The 24,954-nt window shown below is 39.0% G+C and overlaps 1 protein-coding gene across 2 annotated transcripts in view; it reads right to left on the reverse strand.

Annotated features, from left to right (window-relative positions):
- Positions 1-24,954, reverse strand: part of PRR16 (proline rich 16) — a 159,640-nt gene that overhangs the window by 109,589 nt on the left and 25,097 nt on the right. Inside the window, exon 1 of one of the 2 annotated variants that reach the window (XM_061468689.1) lies at positions 24,345-24,537. The exons of the other annotated variant lie outside the window; for it this stretch is intronic. The gene's annotated coding sequence lies outside the window, so the exon portion shown is untranslated. Of the gene's footprint in view, positions 1-24,344; positions 24,538-24,954 lie in introns of those variants that run through there. 2 annotated transcript variants of the gene reach the window in all.

Below are 24,954 nucleotides of genomic sequence, written 5' to 3' on the forward strand. Positions count from 1 at the left end.
GATACAGTTACACCGGGTGAGCTCTTTAGGTCTTGCAACCTATTTAATTTACGGAACAGAAAACAGACTTTCTCATTTTAGGAAAAGAAAAAAGAGCATATTTATATGAAAAAGGTCATATTTAAGACAGGCTTCAATCTGATAAAAAGGAGTGAAACACCAACTTCAGCGGCAATCCCACTTTCATGAGTTTCGCCCTCTTCTGAAGTTGATAGAGTTGTTTACTGGCTTTCAATCCAGCTCTGCAGACTCAAGTGCAGGAAAACCCACTGTTTAAAACCTGCCTTCCACAAACTATGTTTCCTCCTTGCCAGCAGTGTTTTGTGTCCGTAAGGCCATGGCCTGTTGTTACACAAAACAGAGCAGGCCATCTTTCCTGTTGCCTCTGCAGCACAAATAACACTAAGAGAACCTAAGAGGACAAGGGCATTCACCACTTCACATGTGCAAGCCAAGATTAGGATCTACCTCAACCTATGCATACTGAGAATGCCAAGCTTTTGGAAGAAGGGAAGTACCTCTAATGCCTGGCTGCAGCTGTGAATTTCAGAGCCCATGCTTTGGGCCTAATTTTCCTTTTGTTTTGGAGATGCTTTATAGCCTGCACACATCACGACTCTTAACAGCAGGAAATGAATGAGTTTGTGCTTGGTGTTCATGTATTTCATTTCTGCTAACCTCCCTTCAATTACGCCCATTGCTTATTTGCTGGCAATGACCAATCCGAAAGAGCAATCTACATGGTTATAAACAGCAATCAGCTAACATAGTATTGCATTGCACCCTCTACATCTCCTGTTAGTGACACTTGCCAGTCAAGAAACCTCTAAATCATCAACTTTCTTGTTTCTGAGATGTATGACATCTGTTAGAGCATCTGTTCATACTAGGGCTCTATCAGCTAAGCACATGGAAGCTGAAAAGGTTTTCAAAGCAATTTATGTTGCTTTTCATCTTCTCTTGGGCAATGGGTCAGTTCTCCTATCCAAAACAAATTCTCTATGGTGAAATAATGAAGTTCTTGATCAGGGAAGAAACAGTTGAGATAAAGTACTGCTGACCTTTAGAAATGTTTTCCCAATCCCTTGTATATTATGAGGACACAACAAATTTTTTGTGACTTCACTAGACTCTGAGTTGAACAGTGTGTTTGAATTCTTGGTTTCTAGGGATGCATTTTTCAGCCTTTGTGCTCAAATACCTGGTGCTGCTATGCTATTCATTTCTGGGAGCCCCACATAAGGGAAAAAAAAAAAAAAATCAATGAGCCAATTTGCCATTCAGAGCAGAATTTGCAACATTCAGAGGAGTTTGTCTGCTTCATGGAAAGGAGACAGCTAAAAGCAGAACTGAGACATGATATTTTGCTAAACCCTGTACTTGCAATAGAGTCATCTTGCCTAGGTCTCCAAAAATCCAAGAACAGCCTTCAGAGAACTTCAGATCAGTAACCTTACCTTTATTTCTCACAACAAAATATGGGTACCTATTTCATACAACAGAAGTTTTTGTGAAAAGAAGAAAATTGTTAAGTACATTCTTATGAATAGAAGGTGGGGTGAGTAGCAGTTTAAGTATTTATTACTGTACTCAGCAACACAAATCATCATAACACCCCATAGGCATTTTCATGAGAAATTTTTGGAACTGTAACAATATTCTGTCAGTTCAGATAGTCATAAAGGAATTAGAATGTGTTGATTCTTTCTCCTTCCCCACCACATATGCTCAACAGCCAGAGCAGGCTCTCCCATGCATATAGGTGTCCTTCACAAGGGTTAACTGCTCCCCAGACTTCAAAGCCAGCATGCATCCTTGTGCTGGTTTTAAAGGCTGTGGTAGAATTAAATTTCTTCATTGTAGACAAGTACGGGCTCTGGTTTTGCTTTGTGCCGGAAACAGTGCTGATGGTACAGGGATGTTTTCATTACTGCTGAGCAGTGCTGACACAGAGCCAAGGCCTTTTCTGGCTTTACCCACCCCATCATCAAGGGCTGGGGGTGCACAAGAAACTGGGAGAGGACACAGCCAGGACAGCTCACCCCAACTGACCCAAGGGATATCCTGCATCACATGGCATCATGAGCAGCTGGGGAAGAAGAAAGCTGGGATACATTTGGAGTGATAGCATTTGTCTTCCCAAGTAATCATTACACATGACAGGGATCTGCTGCCCTGGAGATGGCTGAACACCTGCCTTCCCATGGGAAGTGGTGAATGAATTCCTGGTTTTACTTTGATTGTGCGCACGACTTTTGATTTGCCTACGAAAAACTGCTTTTAGCTTGAATTATGAGTTTTCTCACTTTTATACTTCTGATTCTCTCCCTCATCTCACCAGACAAGGAGGCTAAGCGAGCACATCTCAAGTTGCTGGCTGGGGTTAAAGCACATCAGCCTTGTTCCCTCTCCACTGTGGAACTGAAATACAGCCAACATGTTCACCATGACCTCAAAACCCAGCAGTATTCCTGAATCACACCATTTAGATATATATGTACATGTTGATCATATGCTCATCTAGGTGCTGATCCACAGCAAATCCCATGCTGAACCAGCCACAGTGTCATAACAGTGCCTACACCACATCTGAAAATTCACTGATGTTTTTTTTTCAGAACCTGATGCTACTGAGATGCCCAGGTACTACAAAGTCACATATAATCCCAGGGTCAGCAGATGCCCACAAAACATGCAAACCACTGTTTTGGCTTTTTAAGTCATCAGATGGTGGCATATAAAGAAATGAAATGCCTACCTCCAACTTATCATTTGTATCAATTAGCTTCCTACTTTCCTAGAACAAGTGAATATATATCACAGAGGTTTAGTCAAAACCTCCCACTACCATTTTCTCTGTGTACCATACCAGTAAATTTCTCAGGCTTTGCTGTCTGTGACAGATGCTTTTTAGATTTCAGACATAATTTCCCGTGAAAAGTTCATCCTTATTAAAGATCACAAAACTTTGCCCAAAGCACGTGATAAAGCACACCCACAAACAAAGATTTAACTAATCCATCCATTTAATTTTTTATTTTTCTATTTTTTACTTATTTATTTCTTTAAACTGCCCAAGGAACTCAAGTCTTAAGATTTAAACTGTTACAACATTGCCTTAAAAAAGCCATGTATGCTAATGCAAGCCTGACATTTTCAAATAACACAGAAATTATTTTCTACAGTATTACTTAGTGCAATCAGTAGTTTAAATATCTTCTGAGTTCTGTATTTGCAAGAGATGATGAGCACAAATGGCAGCACTTAGATTTCTTTTTCCAAACAGTACCTATAATGTTCCATGGATGTCTATACATTACCTAACTTAAAAGTGCAATCTGCTAATTACAGGAGTAAATGGTATGGTTTACATTTAAACCATGTGCCTTCAACACCTAGCTTCTCTAAAGTACAGGCCTTACAAATGCTAACATAAGTTAAACTTTCCCTTGGCTCTCCTCTCATTTTTTTGTGCTTAAGTACTGTAACAGTTTGAAATAATCTGAGTAAGTTATTTGCCAATTATTTTTGTTAGTCTCATAGTATAAAAACTTCTTGCAAAATAAAACACATTTCTTAAGAGATGATATACACTTATTTAATGGTTGCAAAATATCGAACATTATTTATCTGTTGGTTTTCTTCAGTTATTTACAGAGCCTTTGTGTATAGACAACAATTTTTCAACCATCCTGTAATTTTTTTTCTCCCATGGACACACAACACATGCTCAGCAGGAACGGACAAAATAAAATCTGCAAACCACTAACATGATGGTTCATCTACTATATTCCTTCACACCAATGGGCACAAGATACGAGAGACCCTTTGAACCACAGATTAATGGCATAATGGACTATGCCAGCTTGTGTTGATTTCTATTTATATTGCTTTAATAAGGATTACCAACACTGGAAAAGCATCAGGGCCTCAAAATACCCGTTATGTTCTATTTTGCAAAAGAAACATTTTCATAAATGGTAATACTGCAATGGGATATGAGCATACTTTATGTATCACTGTCACTCTCCAAACAGTATAAACTATTTATATTATTTTGCTCTGTCCACAGTTTAGCTTACATAGAATCATAGAATCATAGAATTGTTAAGGTTGGAAAGGACCTTAAGATCATCAAGTTCCAACCCCCCTGCCATGGGCAGGGACACCTCACACTAAACCATGCTACCCAAGGCTTCGTCCAACCTGGTCTTGAACACCGCCAGGGATGGAGCATTCACAACTTCCCTGGGCAACCCATTCCAGTGCCTCACCACCCTCACAGGAAAAAAATTCCTCCTTATATCCAATCTAAACTTCCCCTGTTTAAGGTTTAATCCATTACCCCTTGTCCTATCACTGCAGTCCCTAATGAAGAGTCCCTCCCCAGCATCCCTATAGGCCCCCTTCAGATACTGGAAGGCTGTTATGAGGTCTCCACGCAGCCTTCTCTTCTCCAGGCTGAACAGCCCCAACTTTCTCAGCCTGTCTTCATAGGGGAGGTGCTCCAGTCCCCTGATCATCTTGAAGAACTTTTACTTTAAGCCAGTAAAATGAGAAGAGTTTTTAAAGAAATTATCAGGATGCATGGACAAGTTCAAGATTTTATTAAGAGAGAGATACAAATGAGGTTCTTAAATCTTTTGAATGTGATTTCCTGCTTTCTTCCATTGGAGAGATATGGGCCAAAAGGCTCATGCTTTTGGCACAAGCCTTTTGAATGCTTATGACAATATGCTTTGTACAATATGCAGTATGCATGATATTTTTATAAATTATCTGGACACAGGAACTGAATACACATTAAATAATTTCACTGACAATACTAAACTAGTAAGAGCTGTGGACTCCCTCAAGAGTGGAAAGGCGTTACAGAGATAGATAGACTATGGAGCTGAGCAATCACTAACCTCACGAAATTTTGCAAGCGCCGATTCTCTGCCTGGGATGGGGTAATCCTGATTTTACATACAAATGGGGGAATGAGAGGCTGGAAAGCAGTTCCACAGAAAGAGATCTGGGGATCTGGATTGACAGCAAGTTGAAAATAAGTTGACAGTGTGGCCCAGAAGCCAAAAGGGCCAACCATGTCCTGGGGTGCACCAAGCACACCACAGTCAGCTGGTCGAGGGAGGTGATTGCCACACTGGGCACTGTACTGGTGCAGCCCACCTCAAGTACTGTGGATGACCCCATCACAGCAGCTTCCTCACAGGGGTCAATGAGGGGGAGGTGCTGATCTCCTCTCTCTAGTGACCAGCAACAGGACATGAGGAAATGGAATGAAGCTGCATAAGGGGAAGTTCAGATTTGACATGGTAAAAGTTCTTCACAGGAACAGGCTCCCCAGGGCAGTCCTCATCAGAGAAGGGCACCGAACCTGTCAAAGAGTTCAAGGAGTGTCTGGATGGTGTTCTTAGTCATGGGCTTAGCTTTAGGCAGTCCTGAAAGAAGCAGGGTGTTGGACTCAATGATATTTATGGGTCCCTTCCAACCTCAGATACTCTATGAAAAACTATTGCTATAAATATGTATATTAAATAATTTTAAGATACAATATGCTTGTTTGTTTTTACTTAAAGTAGTCACGAACATGAAAATTACCTGAAAATTACTCGAGAGGGGCCTTCAGCTTACAGAATTTTAAAGAAGTTTAAAAAATTTAGGCATTTTTTTACTACATTTCATTTCTTCATCTAAACATCATAATTAAGTTTAAAAATATGGAAATAATGAAAGAGAATATGAAAATGGAAAATGGAAATACTGAACCTAGTTTATAAACACATAACAGAGTTTGGCAGACCAGATACACCAATCTGCATTTAAATAATGTCACATTTACTATATGGGAATGCCAGTGTAAGATGAGATAGGTGCCTGTGTTACACATAAAATTATATCAAAATATGCATTTGTGTGTCTTCAATGTGTATTGCAGTAAAATTCAAAAAGTGCACCACTTTGATCTTAGTATCAATAAAATAAAGAACAAAAGGTAGTTTGGGATGGTGGTTCTTATGTCCTAAATTTAGAAATATCTTCTGCATGTTAAATTATTGAAAATTTCAATTTTACCTCTGGAAATTAAATCAAAATCAAATAGTAGTAAAGCCTCTATTTAACAGTAGAAAAAATTAAACCATGAAAATTTGTCATTACTGTAATACAACATTGCAATTTTTTATTTTTAAGTCTTGCATTTAATTTATCCTTTGAATCCAACTCCACTAGGGTTCTGTTACCTGTTTAATGACCCTACAAAGCTTTCAACACAGAAAAATCTAATGTAAGTAATGATCATTATTATCTTGCTGGAACTAGAGAACAGGTAGTCAGCTTCCACAAGAATAAACACCACAACAATTTAAATACATTAGTATTTAATATCCTGAGTAAAGATCTTAATATTCAGAAAAAGCACTGCACCAAACAAAATATTGTAAGGATTCAAATGAACATGAAAAGACAGCAAAGGCTGTCATAGCATTTTTCTTGCTAGCTTTTGAAGCACAGAGATAGTGACTTCTTAACTGGCACTTGCAGGTTTTATAGTTTAGTGAGATACTTTATTCAGAGACCTGGCAATAGAGAGAGTGTTAAAAAAAAAGAAACAAACACTGTGGCCCGGGCCCATCAGCAGGCCTGGCTCCCTAAGAGATCCCTGTTAAAGCAACTCCTTTTTTTTTTTTTGTCACTGAGCTCTCTGACCCTGCTACTACACCTTTCTGATTAATCAGCTGTAAATCAGAGCAAGCAAAGCAGAAATCACAAGTTTCTGTTTTAAAAAAAAACAAGCAAATGAGCAAAAAACCCAGATACAGAAAGCACAGGAGCTTGAATAATCACAAAAAGGAAAAATTGAAGAGAGGCTGAAGAAATGAGTGACTTCATACTACTTATTTCACATTTTCTGGAGTGAAAACTAACGCTGAATTTTTAAAAATCAGCCAAAAAATGCCTCCAATCCATTTCTCAGGTTTTGTATTTTTTTGTTGTTGTTCTTTCATTTCTAAGTCTAGCTCTTTGACTAGATAACCAGTTCTGTGAGAAGCCAAATTCAAGAACTACTTCAATTCATTCACATTTTCACAGCATCAGGGAAAAGGCATTTTTTTTTATATAAAGGTATATAAGCTATAAATACTATCATGATAAAAAAGGTGCTATGCAGTTCTCAGCATCTGAGATCTCAACAAAAGGCACCAACAACTTCTATCCTTTCATTACTAGTGAATGACAGTTTACTCTAAAGGAGAGGTTAGCTCCTGGTAGAGAAGCACTGGTTTGTCAGGAGTCAGGTACACACAAATGTTACCTTAGGTGCCACTGCTGCTGCCCAGATTATCAGCTGGAAAGCTGTAATACTGCCAAATCTGAGGTCTTTATTTTCTGTTGATACTTTCAATAACTCAAGCCATGGGGAAACTTTCTAGTGACACCCTCTCAAAACTCCAACAGACTTCAGCAACTCTTATGGAAACAATGATCTTGAATAAGGGGGGTTTATTTCTTAAACGTGATTTTCATTATGATAAATTTTCTTATCAGCTAGAGATAATGCTGTGCTGGTAAAGGATGTACATCACTTATTGCTTAAATCCAGTGCTTTGAACACCTGAGATGTAAACCTTCAGTGCACCTCTAGGAAAGACTGTTCTTCAGCAACAACTTGGACACCAAGTTTGAACCAGTGGACAGTAAAGGCCAACCACATCTTGGGATGTATGAAGAGAAGGATGGCCAGTAAATCAAAGGATAGCATTTCCCCACCTCTGCTCAGCCCTCATTAGATCATGTACAGAAACTGTGCCCAGTCTGGGGCCTCCCACTGTAAGGAAAACACCAATAAACTACAGTAGGCTCAGTAGAAAGGCACTTTCATATGCAGTAAGGTCCACCATGCAATAGCCATGCTAAGCTATCTTACCTGTTACTATTAAGCCTGTTATTTCCTTTTTTCCTTTTAAAAAAGCAGTCTAATACTGGACACAGTGTCGCAAATGAGTAATTTCTAACATATTTCTAACACAATTTTTAGTTTCAAACCGTTTCTTAACACATCTAAGAATCCTACCTAGTTTGTCAACTCCTGTTGCTAGATGCAGTTAATGCTCAGATCAAGCTGTGATATTTTCACTGCAGGAAACAGTGACCCTGTAAGTACTGTAATTATATCATCAGTATAACCATAGAAAATGATGCATGCACAGAAGTGGATGTCAGTGAAGAAAGAAACACCTTTGTTGAATATATTTAATGCATTAGGTCCAGATAATAATAGTCTGGGGTTGGTAATATAAATACTGGATTTTCATTATTGTTGCCAGATTATGTTCTTCATTTACAAAGTAGACCACGCAGACAACCAGCAGGAATTGGAGCACAACAGGCTAGACCCCTCTGGAGGGGTCTCAGGCCCCAAGAGGATGAAATCCTGAGCAACTAGGTCTGACCGTCAAGCTGACTCTGCTGTGAGCAGCTATTTGCACGAAGGACCTACCAGGTTTCTTCCTCAATCCAGTTATCATGTATTTGTGATTCCTGTTTCAGTGCTGGCAAGAGCGAAAAGCTTCCTTGACATCTTTTCATGCCTTGAGTAGTAGGAAGAACATGACTATAACATCTATTACAAATAATGAATTTCCACTGTTTACCATGACGCCCATGCTGTTTTTATTTTACCCATTAAATAAAAACTTATCATTGTGGCACTGGAGTACCATTCCAGTGTACAAAACAGTATGTCACCTATGAAAGCATGACCCCAGATTTTTACATTTAAAAAAGAAAAAATCAGGTGCATTTTATGATTACCTGAAGAGATTTGTCTAGGCTGATGATTTCTCCTGTTGTACTCAACTAAGGTTTATAACTAGACTTTTCACTGCCTCAGAAAGCCCTGCACTGTAAACCATTTTGCAATACAACACTGATAAAGTTAAGAAAGACCTTACTGTATGCTACTGCTCTCTTTAAATGAGATATACTTCCATACACTTCAAGTTACCTCTAGTATGAGACAACATGCTCCAAAAACAAAAGAAAAAAAAAAGAAAAAAGAAATAAGTCTTAGAATGCTATTGACTTGATTTATAGAAAGCCTTTGTAGAGGTGTGGAAAAGAGAAAAAAACTCAAAACAAAACAAAACAAACAAACAAAACCCCAGAGGGGAAAAAAAAAAAAAAGAAAGAAAAAAATCTAAAGGGTATTCTACAAAAAAGACTGATTTATTTTAGCCAAGCATTGCGCCAAAAATATCTTCAGAAAGGCTGTTGGTTAGATGAAAGCAATCAAGTATTAAAAAGAACAGAATACAGCAGTTAGAAAGAAAACATACAAGTCGTTTTAATTATGATTACCCCTGGCATGATGTTAATTAATTTTCATATAAACATCAGAGTAACATTTTGCACTTTTTAATGTAAACATCAGCTTTCAAAGCATATGCCTTTCTTCCTGCATGCAAATATCTTCCACTTTTAATACCAGCTTTCATCCTTCTTAAACTCAAGTTTTCTAAAGGTCACAACTCCCTGTTATCAAATATAAATAGAACTTCTATTACACTTTGTGGAGCAGAAAAATAAGGGAACTAGCACTAGTGTGCTGTTAATTCTCAAAATATTTGGGTTTCAAATACCTTCTTTTATATCGAGCTTTATATATCCAAGTTTACAACCATGCAATGCAGTCTAATTCAGCTATGCATCAGTATCTTCTTGTCTATTGTAATTATTGCGTTAGCATTTTGAACCTCACACCTTGTATAAACAGCTCATAAGGTGCATAAAACTCCTCCTTTCCGGGCGGGTTTTAGGTGCTTAGGTAGTGCACGATCAAGTTAGTTTTATGCCTCAATATAATTACTAATAAATTATTTGCACAAGTTTCTTTCTGTCAAAAACAAGAAAACTAGCAAGCTATGGAAACACAATTATGTTAGGCAGAACTTAGTGCTTATGCATATGTGAGCACATATAAACATGTGACATGATATAAAGATTTTACCTGAATAAATTTCATGTAGATGATTTTATACAAATATAAAATTTATCAATTACTAACCCAGGCCAATCATTTACCTCCCTGTTTTGTTTGTATAACATCTCTGAGACAAAGTCCTGTAAATCTTTACTAATTGATTTATAAGACAATACCATGTCTATATATAAGGAGTAATTATACAAATTATATATTCTATACACGGGCAATTCTGTTCACTGAAGCTTGGTTTATGAGTATTTTGGGGTAATAAGTACAATCCAAACTTTCTTGCATTTAGAGGAAATATGAAAAAGTAATTAATGCTATAATTTAGGAACACTACTACTGGTAAATGAGGAATGTCTGCTCTGCAAGCTATTGCTCTATCTGCTGTGCTAGGTTGTGTAACTGCTATGCTACTGGGTGTGCTACCACTGCTGTCCAAGATACAAACAGATATAGTTGGAAGTGGACAAGAATTTTTTCTGCTGAATATCCACCTTTTAATATACATATTGAACACAAGCCATTAAAGTAAAAGAATTACTCTAAGATGTGAAAAGATGTCTGATTCACCTCCTTAATAAACTGGGGTGATATATATTAATATTCATCTAAACTGATACTTGTCTTGGCAAAGACATTTAGAGAAAAGGTGAAATTGAGTAGTAACTATTTTAACCATTATTTTAGTAAATCACAGTCAAAACAGAACACTGGTAAAGCAGGTCATCTACATGATTACTGTATTTTTTTAGACTAGCCTGACATGACCCACTTTCTGTATCTAAATCAATCTCATGCTCAAGCTGTGGCATCGGTAATCCACTCAGATATCTACTTCAGCATTCCAAAATGGTATAAAGTGAGCCATCTAGGGAAAGACAGGTGGTCAAATGCAGATTTAAATTAAGATAAGTGATGTAAGGGTTAAAGGAAATTACATGATAAACAAGAAAGTCATTAGCAAAACCACCATCTGCTGAAGACAAAGTGAGGAAGCTGCAAAATACTAGATCTGTTCTTTTTAAAATTTGTCTTCTACCACTGCTAAGTGGAATAAATGTTGGCAATGCGGATCTTTATGAAACGCAAAGTTACTCTTAGGAAGATGAATCAACAGGCAGAAAATATATTGTGGAACAAATGTCTAAAAAGAGATGTCTGTGGTACAGGTAGGAGTGAAAGTGACCACATAGAGTGTTTGTATTTCATTTTCTTTTGCCACAAAGACCAAGCTCGGAGCAAGCATAATACAGCCATGCCTGAATTGGGCTGCACTCCCACGAGATACATCATTTTCTGAGCTCCTACCTAACTCAGTGGGCTGAGTGCTTTCAGTCTAAGCAAACTACGCTTTAGTGCAGTACAGAGAATGTAAGACGTGGTTATATTGTGCCAAAGACTGCAAAACTGCTTAAATCAGCAGTGTCCAAAAGATCCATTCCGAAGAGCTGCTTTGGAAAACTCCCAGAAGGCTCCAAAGCAAGCCAACAATACACACTAAGTGACGCAGTATCACATAACTACCTGCTTTGGCCTGGACTTGGTTTGACCTTGTTCCTGTGGCACTTGAATCACAGTTAACATGTCATAAGAGACTCAGCTTTCTGACTCAGCTTTCTGAGTCTCTAGTCCCTCATGAGACAACCTGAAATAAAGGCAAGGTGAAAATAAAATACAAGTATCACTAAAAGTTTTCCGTGAGGTTTGACATGACGCAGACTTATTGCAGAAAAGCTTGGTTTAGGCAGGAAGCTCTGCTCTCTCTCTGTAAGCTCTTTCATTCACTGCTGGCTTTGAAGATACTCATGGGTTAAGGCTGTGGAAGCTGTGTCAAGAATCCAGCGATTTGCACATATTGGAATGTTTAAGTTTTTCGGTCACTTCCCTCGCTTTTATTCTGAGATATAAAGAGAGATAGAAAACTCCAACAGAGAACAGGACTCCAAGGTCTGAGGTATTCAAACCCACCTTCAACCTAAACAAAAAAGCCCATGCAAAAAGGATTTAAAATTAAGGTTCATATTAGCAAAATGACACTCATCATGGGGAAATTTTATTTTGTGAGCTTTCAATATATTATTTGTAATCTACTTTTAGGTTTGCAACAGAGTGGGTCTTTTCACTTCAAGCAAATTAAGTTATGCTTCTTTGCCAAGCTTCCCACTGTCTTGCCTTATAAAAAACAAATGGGACTGAATACTTCACTAAAAATGCTTGATACTTCATATTTCACACAAATACTCCAACGAAATATTTTTATTTACAGATTTTTCTAAAGAATGTAGCATGCCAAAAAAGACATAGAACATAAAAACAACAACAACAACAACAAAAAAAAAAAAGTATGAAATTAATTCACGAATATATTTGCTGAGTAAGAAGGGTAGTAAGTACTGGAATTTACCTGCAAAGTTGGACTTATATTATGGGTGTCAAACAAACCCTGAACAGAAAAAATTTAAAATACTTCGCAAATGGCATTTTGGTTTGCCTATTTATATTACCAAACCACTAAACTGAAACTACGTTATTTGTCCAGAAGACAGAAACAGCACTTTACTTATTTACAGATCTTAACTCCCATTAAAAATAAATAACTAAATGGATAGGTAGATAGATAAATAAATAAAATTAAATCTCTGTTATGAAGTCTATACCCATTTTAGAGCCAGGAGAGAAAAATGCTGGCTGAAGAAGCAAAGGAAAGCTTGAGGTTAGGAAGCTTCAACAGTGAATTCTACTTATGGTTATCTTCTAATAAGCAGTGTAGGTTACAAAAGAATCCAAAGAAAGTCCTGTCACTTACTAAACATATCTTTTAATAAACTGCATTTTGAACACTAACCTTCTTCCTCCTGCATTCCAATTCTGAAATAGAGAAAAATTGAAGGGGAAATATTGCATTGCTTAAAATGGGTGGTGCAGAATGAATGACACTGTCAGCACAGACATGTCCCGGGGTTTCCCATGAACAAGCTTTCCATGAAACTTTATGGGATCCTCTAGAATGTGCAGTGCTATAAAACAGCAAAATAGTTTCCTCTTTTCTCCCGGGATATTTTACCTTCTCCCCTTAAAAATTCAGCATAACCTTTCCCACCTACACCTGCGCTTTTTACTGTTTAAGACAGCTGCAGGTTTGCTATATATCAAGCTAGCTTGTTGTTGCTAGATCCAATTGAAATCTGAAAATGGCTCAAAGCTATTCATGTTAGCATTTCTGTACAAAAGAAAAAGGGGTTGGCCACAAAAAAATATCATTGGTTATGCTAACAGACCAAACAACCATTTTACTTAACAAGAGTGCACAGACTTTTCTTGCGCATACCCAGACAACAATGCACTAGTGTACAGGAGATCCATTCCATGACCAAGTCGTGAAAGGACAATGTATTGGCTTCTCACAAAGCCTATTCTGTATTAGAATTCACATGTATTGGCATGGTTTTAAATTTGCATTAACATGTATACTGACAGTAAGAGAGTTTTTCTCCATCAAAATGTTAATTACCCAGTATTGAAACTGTTACAAATAATGATTTAGTAAGTTCCCAGTTTTGACAGCCTTAGTGTCCTCCTTGTCAAATGACTAAAATCAATCAAATTTCACTCCATTTATTTCACTTGTGAAACAGAAAACTGAAACTGGGAGGTGAGGGAGTAGGTTGTTTAATGTGGGCCTTTTAGAATAAACTTTTAAAATAAGACACAAGGAATGACAAAGGAAAGTTTTAGAATCTAACTGGCATGTATAATGTTTTTTTTCTAAAGTATAACTTTGGTCCCATACCATGAACTGAAATTGTCCATTTTCTCACTGAGTCACAGCCTGAAGTATGCTCGCAACAACTGGCTTGCTACCCAAGAGTAAGCTTTGTTACTTTTGTGAGGCATTTTGTCAGTGTATCAGGTTTACATGTTAAGGTTTTGGTAACAAAACCTGTCTGCAAGGGCAGCTTCTGTGAGAAGACATCAGAAGTTGCTCCCCGTTGGACACAGCCAGCTCCAGCCTGTTTCAAGACACACCCACTGTTGGCCACAGCTGAGTCTGTCAGCAAAGCTGGTAGCGCCTCTGTGATAACGTACTTAAAAAGGGGTAAAAAACATACCAGCACAACAGCAACTGGGAGGGAAGGGTAAGAAAATGTGAGAGAAGCAGCCCTGCAGACACCAAGTTTGATGATGAAGGAAGGGAGAAGATGCTCCAGGTGACACAGAGATTCTACTACAGCTCAAGAAGATGACTATGATGAAGCAAGTTTTCCCTCTGCAGCCCATGGAGAACCACACCAAAGCAGATATCCATCCTGCTATCCTTGAATGATATCACACCAGAGCAGCTGGATGTCCCCTGAAGGAATCTGTGACCCTATGGAGAGCCTATGCAGAAGCAGTTTTCCTTCCAGGAATGTCTGTTCCGTCTGTTCCTGAATCATAGAATAGCTAGGGTTGGAAAGGACCTTAAGATGATCAAGTTCCAACCTGCCTGCCATGGACACTAAACCGCATCACCCAAGAATGACCCAACATTGAAAATGTTTATGAAGTACTGTATCCCATGGCAGGGACACCACACTGGAGCAAGGGAAGAGTGTGAGGAAGAAGCAGCAGCAGAGTGTTAGGAACTGACCACAGTGCCTATTCCCCATACTCCTGCACCTCTCACAGGCTGAAGGTAGAAGAGTCAGGCTTGACGATGAGCCTGGGAAGAAGGGGCAGGTGGAAGCTGGTTTTAGCATTGTTTTTATTGCTCACTATCACACTTTATTACTGGCAACAAATTAAATTAATTTTCCCAAAATTGAGCCTGTTGTACTTGCAGACTATACACACTCCAGAACTCTTTTGAAATCTAAATATCTGTCAATTTTGGATTTGACAGGTTACGTCCAGTGAACAGGTGAAGTCCTGCAAATTAAAAGTTTAAGATACATTAGTCCCTTTGTTTCTCATGGTCAAACAGAGGTAGTTAAAGGTTACTTTAACTGTGAAGACCAGTGGTGTCCCTAGGGGGTGGGTATTGGGACTGATCCTGTTCAACATCTTTGTCAGCTACATGGACAGTGGGACTGATCAGCAAGTTTGCTGATGACACCAAGATGTGAGGTGCAATCACTATGCTGGAGGGAAGGGATGCCTTCCACATGGACCTTGACACGCTTAAGAGCTTGGCAAATGCCAGCCTTATAAAGTTCAGCAAGGCCAAGTTCAAGCTCCTGCACATGGGCTGGGGCTATTCCAATCACAACTACAGGCTGGAAGGAGGCTGGACTTAGAACAGCCCTGAGGAGAAGGACTTCAGGGTGTTGGCTGATGAAAAGCTCAACATGAGCTGGCTTCAGTGTGTGCCTGCAGCCCAGAAACCAATCATGTGCTGGGCTGCATCAAAAGGAGCATGACCAGCAGGTCAAAGGAGGTGATTCTGCCCCTCTACTCTGCTCTCCTGAGACCCCACCTGCAGTTCTATGTTCAGTTCTGGGGCCCCCAACACAAGAAGGATGTAGACCTATTGAAGCGAATCCACAGCACGGCTGTGAAGATGATGAGAGGGCTGGAGCACCTCTCCTATGAAGAGAGGCTGAAAGAGATGGGCTTGCTCAGCCTGGAGAAGACAAGGCTTCAGGGAGACCTTAGAGCAGTTTCAAGTACCTAAAGGAGGCCTACAAGAAACCTGGAGAGGGACTTTTCACAAGGGCAGATGGTGACAGGACAAGGGTGGAATGGCTTTACACTGGAAGAGGGTAGATCTAGATACCAAGATGTTCTTTTTGATGAGTGTGGTGAGACGCTGGAACAGGTTGCCCAGAGAAGCTGCGGCTGCCCCATCCCTGGAAGTGTTCAAGGCCAGTCTGGACGGGGCTTTGAATAACCTGGTCTAGTGGAAAGTGTCCCTGCCCATAGTACAGGGCTTGGAACTAAATGATCTTGAAGGTCCCTTCCAGCCCAAACCATTCTATAATTCTATGTAGGTTCTCTAATTTTATACCTTTTAAAATCTGCATTAAAGTAAAGGTCATTCTCTGAAGTGAAATGAGCAGGTTTATTTTGTGGTGTTTGGGGTTATATTTTTGAAGAACAAATAGGCTTTGCTAAAATACCATGAGAATGACAACAATGTCATGGCAACTGACTGAAAGACACCTCAAATCTCCCAAAACTTAAAAAAAACCACCCAAGATCAAAACCAGTCTCCAGGCATTCAGGCATTAAAATACCTTTTCTTTCTCCATACCTTTGGTCAAATAGGCCAGGACACAAGCCCTAAAATGCTTATTAACCTAAGAATATATAATTTCTTCTCCAACACAACTATCTCAGAAACTACCATCATCATATATGACAAAACTAAAAAAAAAAAAAATTAAAAATAAATCCTGAGTATCTGGGAGGTGCTCCTTTTTACTTCATAGGAAGCTGAAGGTATTCAGCATCCCTAACACAAGGTCAAGGAAAGGAAATGAAGAAAGAAAAAAACTGTTCAGAAAATAAATCCTTTTAATTATGGCTGCTATCTTTTTCATCTTTTTAACCTTCTAAATCAAGCACTGAATATCTGCAGTACTCTGCAAAGAGATTAAATAGTAAGGCACACATGGATAGCACAGACATATGTTCTTCAGCTTCTATCGACTAACCTGCCTCTAGTTATATTTCTGAAAGGAAATGTGTATGTAAGCACTTTTCTCTACGATCCTGCTCACACATACATATATGATATCCTGGGCTGCATCAAGGAGTGGGGCCATCAAGTTGAGGGAGGCAATTCTCCCCCTCTATTCCACTCTTGTGAGACCCCACCTGCAGTACTGCATTCAGTTCTGGGGTCCTCAGGACAAAAAACACATGGACCTGCCGGAGCAAGTCCAGAGGAGGGCCACAAAAATTATCAGAGAGCTGAAGTATTTCTCCTATGAAGACAGGCTGAGTGTTGGGCTTGTTCAGCCTGGAGGCTACAACCAGAAGGCTCGGCAGAGACCTCGTAACAGTCTTCCAATACCTAAAGGAGGCTACAAGAAATGTAGAGAGGGACTTCTTACAAGGGCATGTAGTGATAGGACAAGGGGGGAATGCTTTTACTCTGAAAGAGGGTAGATTTAGATATTAAGATGTTCTTTTTGATGAGGGTGGTGAGCCACTTGACCAGGTTACCCAGAAAAGTTGTGGCTGCCCCACCCCTGGAAGTGTTCAAGGCCAGACTGGATGGGGCTTTCATCAACCTGGTCTAGTGGAAGATGCCCATGGCAGGTGGGTTGGAACCAGATGATCTTGAAGGTCCTTTCCAACCAAAACCATTCTGTGAGAAATTTCTTCACAGAGAGAGTGATCAGACATTGGAATAGGCTGCCCAGGACATTGGTGGAGTCATAATCCCTGGTGAGCGTTCAAAAACTGTGTAGATGAGCTGCTTAGTGACATGGTTTAATGGTGGTCTTGGCAATCCTGCGGTAATGGTTGGACTTGATGATCTTAAAGGTCTTTTCCAACCTAGTTGATTCTATGATTCTATGTTTCTGCTCACCTTGTACATTATTAGTTTGCAAATCTTGTTCCTGGAGTGCTAAAGACACTTGCATAAGGATCTCTGCCTCAAGACAAATGCTTTCAACTATAGCTTTTTTTTGAATGATGAGGAAGTAGAACATTTTTCAGAATTTTACTTTTTAAAGTATTTACATGAAATTTAGCACAGAAAAAAATAACTATATTTGAACAGGAGAAAAAGGGAACTAAGTGATCACCAAGAGGTTCCCATTATCTTGTTATAGGAACTTGCAACAGATGGCATTCAACCACCACAACATACCAGAGGTGGTTTCACTAATCCCATAAAGAAAAAAATGATGTTACTCAGCACTGTCATTCATGTTGGCAAAAATAAAAAAAAAAAAAAAAATGTTGCATTCAGGAAATTGCTTAAGCACTCCTAAGAGATTTTGCCTTTCTCAAATTGCCCAACTGATATGCAGATGTGAAAAAAAACCAAGGATAGAAATAAGGAGGTGATAAGCCTAAGATGGTAGTTTAAATGAGTAAGATAGGTAGCTTTTATGGGTATTTATCTACATTATCTGAAAATAAATTACATACTTGCAGACAGTACCTAAACTGAGCTTTCAAACACTACTTATTACAATATTAAAGTTGTCAAGCCACACCAGTAAGCCGAAAAGTACTTCCTGAACAAATGTTTCTTCTCTCCTTACACAGAAGATGGGAGGAAGGGTAACTGAGAAACCATGAGATGCCAGCCATGTGATAACGTGTATTAATTTCAGACAAGGAAAGGGAGGCTTACCTCTGCAAAAACACTTGGATCAGAAAAATCACTAAAGTTGTTTTCAAAGCTGTGTCTGCATTTTAGTCATGTTCCTCCATTTCCCCCATCTTTTTCTATTCCTGCCTCAAGCTACATGAAACCTTTGGGGGAAAAATATCCATTTTTCACATATATGTTCTGTACATAGCCAAAATAAAATCTTGAAAAAGAGCAACCACATTTCAAAAAACCCTAAAAAATAAATATTTCTAGATGACACATTTTTATAGGTTTATGGTTTTTTTTTTTTAATAGGGTTCTTAAAAGTATTTTTCTTCAGGTGTTACATGTTTCTGATGCTTATTTCACAGAAGGAAATTAAGCTAGCTATAACCATGTTGAGAAGTCATAGAGAGCTCAGAAAGGAGCATGTTCATAAGGGTGAACAGTAATTGCCTGAACTTCCTGAGCTGCCAACTACCAAACAAGCCGTAACATAGCCAAAAAAAAAACAGCTGAAAAACAGTACGTAATTAGTTTCTTCCCAATTCAAAAGTTACTGACAATAGTACCTTATACCTCAATTGAGTTAAGTACCTTTTGCATGTCATTTACAGAAGATTGGCTAAACATTGGCCCAAGTGCATCCTGTTTTATTTATATCATTCAATAAGATTTCTACAGCTGACTTTCAGCACTTGAAGTATTTAAGTCAAATAACTCATCTGCAGTATACGTCTGAGATTTATCTTTAATAACTCTGATTCTCTTTTAAAGCTACAAGGCAACTATTAGACAATAATACACTGGAACTCCTTAAAAATTGGTAGGTAGCTGGCAGCTTTCACTAACAAAAGGTACGCTTACAGAACAAGAATCACATGCACTGAAAGAGGTGACTTAATTTTTTCAATGAGTCACATGCCTGTTAGCATATTAACTCACTTTCAATTATTTGAGAAAGGATTATAAAATAATATGAAGCCAATTTCTTTTAATTCCCCTAACTAGCAAGCACATTTAAATTGCAGCACAGGAAGTAAATTGAACTGAAAAAGATTTCTAACGTAGGATCTCTTGCTAAGCCATGTCTTTAAGGTTCCTGCTGTTCTGCAGTTTATTAGTTGGAGAAGAACAGCCATTAGAATAGATTTTTTTTTTCCCCCTTCACCTAATCACTAGAAAACAACCTCCAAATACAGGACTTTATTTAAAAATTTAATATTTGCCACATTTCTCTAAGTGGAAAGGGAATAAGAGGAGAGAGAGAAACCATTCTTAAAAGCATACATTTTTCTTCCTCTGCCCTTAACACTGATTTTCTTGGCATTAGCTTCCAGGAAGTTGCTTTTCTTTTCTCAGCTGTTTTCTGACGACAAGTCATGTTGTGATAAGTCATATCAGGCTGCATCAGTCATGCAGCAAATACACTGAAATGCTGAAAAACACTTTTCCCCTCAAAGCCATACTTAGAGCAGTAAGGAATGTTAAAGACATTTCATAGGACTAAAATCAGGCCTCCCTGGTCTAGTGAAGAAAAAAAAGTTACAGCATTAATGGCCAATTTAATCCCTACATTAATTCTGGTTATTCACTGGAGCAGAGCATAATTTCTGATGCTTGTTCATGAAGGAAATTTCAGTCAGCTTTTTTTTTTTTAAAGTCTTCGGATAAAGAGCAGATGCCTCAAAACCAATAGCAAAAGGCAAAGCAATACATTTCAGCAACAGATCTGTGTACACAAAGAAGTGAACCCAGAAGACATACAGTTCTGTACATCGTATACTTTAAAATATCTCTCCCACTATCTGACTAAAAGTAATACAGCAGTGCAGCCACAAAATGCAGCTTTCACAGCTTTGCTAGTGAAGGCCTCCTAGAAATAACAACAAAATAATGAAGCATGCAATTAACGTATAGGATACTTTTAAACATGGAGAACTATAATCAAACAATAACAGCCTTCATACAGGCAAGACAGCAATGAGTTTTATAAAATTAGGATCAGTAAAACACAGTCTTCCTGGAATGGATACTGCATATAACCTAACACACACCTGGGAATGAAGAAAGAAGGAGAATTAAGAGGTCTTGCACTTCCAGAAACTTTAAGTGATGCAATACTCATTCCCATGATGCATGATATGATCACAGCTGCATGTTCTCCTCTTGCCTCACCTGATCGGGTCCAGACTGGTAACTTCATCCTAATGGCACTGCTTTGAAACTTTTGAAAAGATCCTGACAGAAGCTGTCCAGTTATGTTTCCTCAAAAAAAACCCAAAACAAGACAAAAAAAAAAAAAAAAAGCACCTCTTCACAGCCTGTTGGAATTGTTTATTGGCAAGGCAGGGGTGCTTCCAAGATCAGTGACCATAAAACCTGGACTGTAGAAGAGGAACTGATAAGATCAATGCAAAAATGTGCTAGTTGCCCTAACATATGGGATATCTTTACCTTTCAATAAAGGGCTGAAAACCACTCCAAACCAATCTAGAAGTCAGGCCCCCCAAATTCACAATAATAGCTTAAAAAAAAAAAATCCTTTCTCAGCAATGCATTTGAATATATTTACTCACAGCTTCTTATACCCTTTAGGCCTCTGCAGCAAATGCACTACTGCAATTATAACAGCTTGAAATACTGAAATACTGGGCATTCACCACCATGAAAGGGGTTGCCAGGAATTCCAACATTTGGCACTGGGTTTGGAGATTTTAAGAAAACCAGACAAACACAAAAACATGGTACTGCAGTGGGGGCTTGTAAATCAAAGCAATACTGAAAGTGAGCTGCCATGTTTCGGGATGGCATTGCTTTGCAAAAAACAGAGCCGGGGTGGCTTTGAGATAGGAGAAACTATTTACAACAACTTTCTGAGGTTTATAGTCTTGGGATGGGTAAATAGTGGGGAAAGAGAAAGAGGCAGTGATGTCATCTGTCAACTAAGATTTCTGGTTTCACACTAGCACGTTGTAATTAACAGGGCGCAGGTGAGTCATCAATACCACTTCCAGCATCCAGTTCTTGCTGTGTTGTAATCACTTGTTCTCGGATACAAGTTCTGTTGCCACTGACAAATACAAGCTTCCATTCCTCAAGACAGAGCAATTACTGATGGAGAAAGGGCAGCTGTAGAAGAAGGCAGTTATTCCATGATCTGTGACATCCATGTATTGTGCCCAATCCTCTTACTCATACACCTGAACAGTTTTCATAATCACTGCAGGCTGAAAAACACTGTTATGCTCTAATGGTAGAAGTCTTATGAAAAACATCAGTGACTGCTGAGGTAGAGGATAGCCACCAGTAATGGTACAGATTATTGCAACATCCTTTTTCCAGGCCTTAAGACAAAAAAAAAACTTGCCTCATCCAGAACTATCCAGAATGTTGTTACAAGAATGACTAACCTAACAAGCCTTTTTGAAAGAGGTTCCTTTCTACTGGAGCACCTTTCCAAGCATCATGTATTTTGTTTTACCTTTCCCATTCCCTACAGCATTGCATCAGAAACAGTAATAGCACCGTATCCGTGATTAACCCCCAGTTTTAAATTTTAAAATAAGACATCTCCAATAGTATCCCCACAGAGGTAGGGTGGGTATTTCTGTATAAAACTAATCTCTTCCCCATATCTCCTCCTATAGAATATGTGTAAAGCCATAGCTGAACTAATCATATTGATTAATCTGTTTTCCTGCGCTTTCAGTTAATACTCACCCATTGATTTTTGTCTTATCCTTACACTATAAACCACTACAGTACCTGATACAATATGGTCCCAATAAATAGGAATAATATGAATCCTTCTGAATTACAAAGTACTTGTGGAAGTAACCTGTGGATTTCTTTCCCCTCACCAGTTACTGACTGAGTCTATTCCTTTTTCCAGCCTGAGGTATTTTATTCTAAGCAGCAATGTAAATACTTGCACAAAACCTAGGAAGCCTGGCAGCAGGCTGTGGTTGTCCCTGAAGCAAAATTAGAAAGCTGTGTACAGACTCTCTGAGCTGCTGTTTTCAGTTTTGCTTTTTCCCCCTGAAGTAAAATATTTCACATACAGAACTTAAAAAAGCCAAGTCCATTTCACTTTATTCTCCTCATCCCGCCTAGCAATCCTTCTACACTTCAGATCTGCGCTTCCTCCAAGGACATCCTGTAGCATCTACCAGCTCACAAGATAAACACATTCAATGAATAGAAAAACATGCATTTGTTCAAGATAAAAATATTTTGTGTCTATATCTCACGTGAAGGGACTTCAGGAGTCACACATAAAAGTTATGTAATTGCTGTTTCTTATCTATGTCTAAAATTTCAGCATTGTACATTTCTGACTTTGCCATAGGTTCTCCCCACCTCTGCTAACCCAGATACTTGTCCCTTTACAATGCTGATGCTAGAGGTCTTTAGACTCAGTCAATTATCAACCAAATTTACTTTGGGTCACAAAAATCATTTAAAAATCACATTCTTGGAAACAAGTGCAACAAGAATAACTTAATACCGATTCCCTTTACTGTAACCTGTCAGCTCTTTTAAAGACTTCAACTAGGATATTGTTCAGGAGATTCACTTTAACAGCTTGTTACTAACAGATGTGTTAAAATAGCAGTTTTGTACTAATAAACACAATCTTCCATCTCTGGATACTGGACTACATTTCAGGGAAGTCAGATTAAGCTTCATACCCTAACAAAGTCTCTTAGCTCCCAGGGTAAATGCCATCATGATGTCCTGACAATTCAGTGCTCTTACTGAGTGTCAGAACCACAAATTGCTTCTGCAAGGAAATCTGAAATGTCCCTCTGAAGCTGCAACAAAGCATTCATTCAAATGTGCCTCTTACCTATGGCAACCTCAACCCAAATGCCCTGCTGGACTTGAAAGCAGTGACAACACTTATGATGTCTAATGCACTTTAATCAACAAACTGTTCATCATTATATCGATTTTCAAGAAAAAAAAACTACAGAAGAATGATCCAGTTTGCTATAACACTAATACAATTGAAGAGGGAAGGAAAAAGTTGAATCACATGAAAAAAGAACCTGCCAGGTATCAGCCTCATAGGCTGATCACACATCAAACTTGCACTATTCAGCTACTCAGCTAGCAGGCTTTCCATTGGAAAACAAAAGCAAAGCAAAAATCCTACAGCCTCCAGACTGCTTTGAATTAAGCCCAAAATACATTGTAATCATGCAAACAGATTTTCAGAGCTGTGACAAAGACTTTGCACTACATCTTGCGTTCAGCATCAGGGTTTCCTATTTGAAAGAAGTCACTTATTAATCAAAGGTGCACTCCATTTCTGTTGCACACTCTGTTTACCTTCTGGAACAGGCTTTGGTGCTGGGTGCAGCTGCCCATGGACTGGCAGAGGGCTGCAGGGGCTGCCCTGCACCAGGCACAGCCATTCCAGCCAGCTCTAACCAATCCACCACAGGGCACAGCTGAGCCCCACAGCCAAGGTGGTAGGGCCTCTGTGAGAAGAAAGGGTAAAACCCCTGTGCAGCAGCTGTGGGAGCCAAGAGTGAGAAATCTGTGAGAGCAGCAGCCCAGCAGACACCAAGGTCAACGAAGGATGGGAGAAGGTGCTCCAGGCTCTGGAGCAGAGGTTCCCCTGGAGCCTGTGATGCAGACCATGGAGGTCTATGGTGGAGAAGATATCCCTCTGCAGCCCATGGAGGGCTGCACACCAGAGCAGGGTCCTGGAAAGAGCTGCAGCCTATGGAGAGGAGCCCATGCAGGAGCAGGTTTCCTGACCGGACCTTTCATTCATGGGGACCCATGCTGTTGAAGAATTGCAGCCCATGGGAGAGACCCTATACCAGTGCAGGGGAAGAACATGAAGAGTAAGGAACAGCAGAGATGAAGCATTAGGAATTGTCTGCAACTCCCCAGCTCCCCATCCCCTTGCATCACGTTTGGGGAGCAGGTGGAACAGTCAGGAGTTCAATTGAGCTTGGGAAGAAGGAGAGGTGAGGGGAAGGTGGTCTACCTTTTGCAGTTGTTTATCATCATGCTACTCTATTTTTAATTAGAAATAAATTAATTTCCCCAAGTCAAGACTGTTTCGCCCATTACCTTAACTTCTGAGTGATCTGCCTGTCCTCATTTGGCCCACAAGCTCTTTCATTATAATTATCCTGTTGAGGAGGCAGAGTGATAGAACAGCTCTGACAGGGGGTCTGGCAGGTACACAAGGTCAAACCACCAAAGCTCATTTCTTTTGCTACCAAGTAGGTTTGCTGCTGTCATAACAATTACATCTGAAAGAAATCCCACAGGGGAAAAAAAAAAAAAAATTAATGGCATTCTTAGCATTTTAAAGTTTATAGAAAAAATTACTGTTTTCAAAGGGAAAATATTACATACAGCATGGACTCAAGTAGTTTTAGTGTTTCTTTAAAACTGAACTGGAATTAGAAAAAAAATCAGGAACCTCTAAAGCCTCGTGTCTCAGGCAAGAGTCAAAAGAAGAGTAAGAATACAATCTAAATCATCCAGGCAGCTAAATGGTCACTAGAGACAAACTTATTCAGCTCCTAATGAAATAAAATTAGGAAAACAAAATCTAATTAAGTGTCTCTTAAAGCAAAGTACACAAGTAAATATCTCTTCACAAAACTTCTACTTATCATCAAAACCAGAGAAACCCAGAGTTTGAACCACCAAATATGACATCTGACTGTAA

The sequence above is a fragment of the Pezoporus flaviventris genome, unplaced genomic scaffold (genome assembly GCF_033815535.1).
Source record: "Pezoporus flaviventris isolate CSIRO_AGI_PZ_B2104156 unplaced genomic scaffold, CSIRO_AGI_Pfla_v1 ptg000050l, whole genome shotgun sequence".
Classification (NCBI taxonomy): domain Eukaryota; kingdom Metazoa; phylum Chordata; class Aves; order Psittaciformes; family Psittacidae; genus Pezoporus; species Pezoporus flaviventris.